The 5660-nt window shown below is 40.5% G+C and overlaps 1 long non-coding RNA gene across 1 annotated transcript; it reads left to right on the top strand.

Annotated features, from left to right (window-relative positions):
• The first annotated feature begins 779 nt into the window (after positions 1–779).
• Positions 780–5443, top strand: LOC113408220. Its single transcript, XR_003370270.1, has 5 exons — positions 780–833; positions 2858–2929; positions 3025–3051; positions 5257–5301; positions 5389–5443. It is a non-coding gene; the product is annotated as an uncharacterized LOC113408220 (long non-coding RNA).
• Positions 5444–5660: the final 217 nt, after the last annotated feature.

The following is a 5660-nucleotide window of genomic DNA, read 5'->3' as shown; positions in this document are numbered from 1 at the left end:
AAAAAAATCTTAATGATCGTTTTTTGTTCTACAAATAAAAGCACACAATTCATATTTTAATATCCGTAGTCTTACCTTTCTAATGCAATGGATGTTTCCTCTCTCTTTCGCCGTGGCAGCCCCCAAGTTGGGGCTGGGCAGGAGTGGGGGGTCTCCCCTGCCGTGGCAGCCCCCAAGTTGGGGAAAGTTGCCTCTTTCTCAGGCCACCGCAGCCCTGCATGTCCCAAATTCCCCCCACCCCCTCTTCTCACCCCACTGCCTCCTCCCACCTGCCCCCTATTCCCTCCCCAAGGCCACCACCTCCCCTTACATGTGTGTCTTCTCCAGGGTCCAGGCTAATTAGTGATGCCTGAGCAGCTCCACTAATTAGGTGGGTGGCCCTTCATTCTCTTGTGTGGCTGCCCAGGCACACACCTTAGAGGGAACTATCCACAGACCACCTGAATGGAGCTCGTGGACCACTGGTGTTCCGCGGACCACAGTTTGAGAATCTCTGTCCTAAAAGAAGTTGAGATATTAAGAAATTAAAATGATTCCTCCCTGTAAGTTATCTATTTATCCTTCTTTGCTGAACCCATTTCTCCAATTTTTTTTTAAGAGTGCTTTGAATACAGTCGACAAAGGAATGAAATTTGCAATGTACAAAATAAAACTGCCTTTTGCAAAATTTTAGCCATTCCTAAATAAAGTACTGTGTCAGGACAATCCTTAATAGTTTCACCTTTTTAAGCGAAGAGAATTTTAGTATTAATCTTTACTTTTTTCTGTCTGAATTTCAGGGATCTAAAGGTATAAAAGGCAGTCGAGGACACTTAGGAGAAGAGGGAGAGCCGGTAAGTTATAACATTTGACTACATTTTACAGAGAAAAAAATACTTCAAAACTTAGTGCCCATAAAGACTTTTTTGGGGGTCAGTATTTAAAAAAATGTAATAACCTGATGGGGAAGGGGGGATTTCCTAATCTTGATACCAAAGAAATCATTCTGATAAAATAAAATGGTCATAGCTTTTTTTAAAAAAACTGTCAAAATTCAGCACTTTGTCAATGTTTAATACTCTAGAATTGTAGATAATTTAGAGTTCCTTCTCGTTTTTAATTTCTAAAAGAACTTGGGGATCTCTTGGAGAAGCTTTTACATAAATTGTTGATTAAAATCCTGTTGGTCTACATGAGAATTCTAGGCTTATATTTTTTCCAAATATTAAGAAATTAAAATAATTCCTCCCTTGGTTCCTGCCTCAGTGCAGGGGCTGGACTTCTTGACTTCTCCAGGTACCTTCCAGGCCTATATTTCTAAGATTCAATAAACAAAGGGAAAAGAGAGAAACCTGATTTTCAGCAAGTAGGCAGGCAAGTATTTGCATGTGAACTAAATACGTACATGCAAAGTACGTGTACAAACTGGTGCACACACATTCCTATATAGGTGCCTATTTAGTTCGGAACTTATCTAGCCGTGTGTGTAAATAATATCCTCAATGGTATGCAAAGTAGGCACGGATTTGCATGCACATTCACTATTGGACCCATAGTATGCAGTTATGTAATCTTTGCTGTCTGCAAGCTGCTGAGACGGAGTACATGGCACAAGAAAGACATTAGGAAACATTTTCTACTAATGTGCACCACTCCATTTATAAATAATTGGGTTTCATGCCTTCTGTGTTTCCAGATACACGGCTTGATTCATCATTCAATTACTCCACTGTGTAACGCATGAAGTTACATGGGCATAACACTGAGTAACCTAGTGGTGATTCAAGCCCAATAAAAGGAAACAGTATTTTCAATTCTGACTATTTGTTTCAGATTAAGAAACACAACAGATAGGACGGATTATATTTGTGCTTTTTTCCACTCTCTTAAACCACACCTGTTAATGGTGTGGCTCCTGAATTATCGCTTATAGCGGAATGTGCTTGGGTGCACTAAGACAGAAAATACCAGAATGTGGTCTGACAAGTAAAACACTAGTAGAACTGCATGAGTAGCAACATGAGAAGTACACCAGAGACACTGTTCTAGCACTTGATAAGAGGCGAGTTAGATTGTATTTAATGTCTAATTTAGGGTCACGATACTATGGAGCAGATTCACGGCCCCACTTGCTTTGCACTGCTCAGGTGGGGCAAAGGGAGTAGACTCTGCCCTCCTCTCCCCTTGGAGAGTCCCACAAGGGTGTAGAGCCAGCACAGCTTCTGCACTGCACCACACTCCTGTGTAACTGAGAGCAGAATTCGGCCTTTGGACTGTGCTCACTGAAAAAAACATGGATTGATTATTTTTCTTGCCCACTGGGCCTAGGCCTTCATTGCAGCAACACCCTCTTCCTCCTCTGGCCCTCCCCTCCCGCCGCATCTTCTCTTCTCTTCCCACCCCCCCACCCCTCCAGCAGGAACTCTCTAAGTAGAGTACTATTAAGAGCAGAATGAAGGAAAGTGCCCCACTGCTATCTGTAGTGGAGGTGAGCAACATTAATTGTCAATTTGCTTTTTCAATTCAGAACTTTCTTTTGCATTATGCAAAGTGATTACACTTGGTATGAAACTCTTATATAACTATCAGAAGCTTGTAATATTTTGTAAGCACTCCGGAGAGAAACTACAGCGGTTTTAACTGCACAAGCACTTAGCTCAATCTGAGTCTCCTCAGGCTTCTGAAACATGTAGCTTATGTGGGGCTTTCTCAGACATTTACCATATTCATTAACATACACGCTCCCTTTCTAGTATTACATCATCTCATGAATATAGTCATCCCCTGATCAAATACTTGATCACTCTCCTTACAAACTTCATATTTCATTTACTAGGCAGGATATACTGAGATGTGTTTTTCATTCTCTCTCTTTCAGGGTTCAAGAGGACAGCCTGGACCAATGGGAGAGCAAGGGAATAAGGGATGTGATGGTAGTACAGGTCCTAAAGTAAGAATCTACTGACTTTATTTTAACTCAGCAAAATGTCTTTGCATTTATTTTTTGTTTACCTCATTCAAACAAATATTTGTATTTCTTTTCAGGGATACCAAGGAATACCTGGTGAAAAGGTACAGTACTGATACTTATTTTCTGAAAAACTTTGTGTTGATTTGACTACAAATCAGGTGAGATGGCTGAAAGCATAAATAAGAAATGAAAGTGCATTAAAGGAGGAGGGAGAAGAGAAAAGGTATACCCTCGCCTTCATATAGACACGTTGTCTTAATTCATCTTCCCGTGTAAGTATCCTTAAGTTTGAAGATCTTTGGTATGAGCCTGATGCCATTTAAAGGCTCGATCCTGTGGTCTTTACCCAGGAGTTGACTCCCAAGAGAATAGAATGCTAAGTGATTCTTGGATTCATCACACTGCAAATTATTTTTGTTTAATTCAGGGCTTAGGGATTCACTTTTGCTTTCTGCAGTAAGATTGTAAAAACTTACTGTGACCACTGGTGCCTAAGGCAGCCCTCACTGGAAATGCCAAGGTCAGGGCAGGCTGCAAAAAGGAGAGCAGATTCTCCCAAAGACTGGTCGTTAACACCAAAGTAAACTCTCCAACCAGTCACAAACTGTGCTTCTGATCCTCCTCCACTGGTTATCAAGAAGCAAAAAAAAAGAAATCATGCAGCCCCCTTTATTGCATTCCAGTTCTCTGGCTCCCAGTCAGCACCTAGGTCCAGTCCAGTGAGTTATTTTACAACTCTGCTCACATATACAAAATATTCCTCTGACCCCAAAGGGCCAGCCACATTACTGGGTCAGTATAGGTTTGGATCTTACCCAAAATACCATGCTGCCAGCCAATCTTTCAGTGTGTCAAACTAAAGGTTTATTATAAAGAAAAAAGAACAAGAAGAGAGTTGTAAAATGGTGAAGCAATCAAATACATACAGAGACTTCAACGTCCATATATCGGGTTCTTAGCAGTATTGGTAAGTTTGCTGCCTTGAAAGTCCCTCTGGAACACATCCACAGCTTGGATGGGTCATTCAGTCCTTTGTTCAGCCTCAGTTATAGAAAAGTTACTGCAGAGACCAGAAGCAGGATTGAAGACAAAATGGAGATGATGATGCAGCCAGCTGCCTTTTAAATTTCTTTTGCCACGTGGCTTGTACTACTTTTGTTCCAAACACAAGTTGTCCAGCACAGGCCATGGAAAAACCTTAGAGTTCTGTCCATAGGCATGCCCCTATATGCCTTGCTGAGTCATAAGCTGTCTTCCCTGGTTCCTTTCAATGGGTTCATTGTACAGTCAATGGACGTTGATGGGCCATCAAACAGGCTAGGCAGTGCTGATGCCAATCTGTCTGGGGTGTCACCCATAAAAACAGCACAAGTTTGGAAATGGAGATATGCCTTCATATCTATAACTCACAATACAAAGGTAATACAAACATATAAATAAGATTATCATACTTGGCAAATTGTAACACATTTGCAGAAACCTCACACGTCATGTCTGGTCAGAGTCCTTGCATTTTATAATATTGGTGTCAACTATATCATAGTGTCCCACATAATCCATATAGCATCACACTCACATTGAATTATAGAAATATTCACGTTACTGAAAATATAATTTGACGTGACCATTGCCACATGGAGCCAGCACCCTATTAGCAATTATGCAGGGTCATTATTTATTGCTTGTGTTTAAGACACCAGTTTTACAGTCAAGAAAAAACAAGTCATTAAAAACAAAATACATGTCCCTGTTAAGGCTTCCATGTGACATAAAGAAAAAGAAATGTACTGGAATGACATCAAAGTTGGGTACCATTTTGACTTTCAGCTTGTATTTATCTTACTGGTCTTTTTATTGGTAAATACTGTTCACGTCGGTCTCTTCCTCCTCATTCATTTTAGTGGTCACTTTAACTTTGGAAGTCTGTCTGGACCCTTAAAGTTGACCAATAGCCTGGAGCATCAAAGGAAAATAAATGCGCAGATGCACTATTTTAGGTCCTCATTCTGCTCCTGTTAAAGTCCATGACAGCCAGGGACTTCAGTGAGTGTACTATTGGGGTTTTAATCCCTTTTAGCCTGTTTTGAGGGTTGGACATAGTGTCTATTCTACTGTTGTACTTAGGGCAGATGTAAGAAATGATATATTAAGCATTAATTTGTATATTTTAAAATCTGTGGATGGCTTTGGCTTCCATGGTCAGCTACGGGAGTTCACATGGACACCGTCTTTGCTGGACTGAGAGCACATCCTGGTTATTTAGATCACTGGGTCTTATATAATCCCTATCTCTTTTGTTACCTCAGGGAGACGACGGGGACAACGGGATTGATGGAATTAATGGAGAGCAGGTAAATAGTTTTGCTTCTCATTTTCTGTTGACCTCAATGAATGTTTTTTAAAACATGAAAACATTACTACTTTTTCTTTTCATTAAGGGATCACTTGGGTATCCAGGAAAGATGGGAGAAAAGGGTGACCCAGGCTACATGGTAATGATTTTTATTATCTTATTTGGGCAGGTTTGAATTTGAGAGCAATCAGATAGGTATCTCAGGAGGCTGTCCCAGTGAAAAAAACTTTAACTAAATACCTGGAGAGGGGAATGGTTTGATACATCAGTAAATGTGTGGTATTTCAGCTTATTAGAACTGGCATCAGAACACTAGTCATAATTTGTGTTGCATTAGAAATGGGGCGATCCATCTCT

The sequence above is a fragment of the Terrapene carolina genome, unplaced genomic scaffold, assembly GCF_002925995.2.
Source record: "Terrapene carolina triunguis isolate 2854851 unplaced genomic scaffold, T_m_triunguis-2.0 Scaffold1088, whole genome shotgun sequence".
Taxonomy (NCBI): Eukaryota; Metazoa; Chordata; order Testudines; family Emydidae; genus Terrapene; species Terrapene triunguis.
Note: the sequence above shows the minus strand (reverse complement) of the source record. Positions and strands in the feature narration are given on the sequence as shown.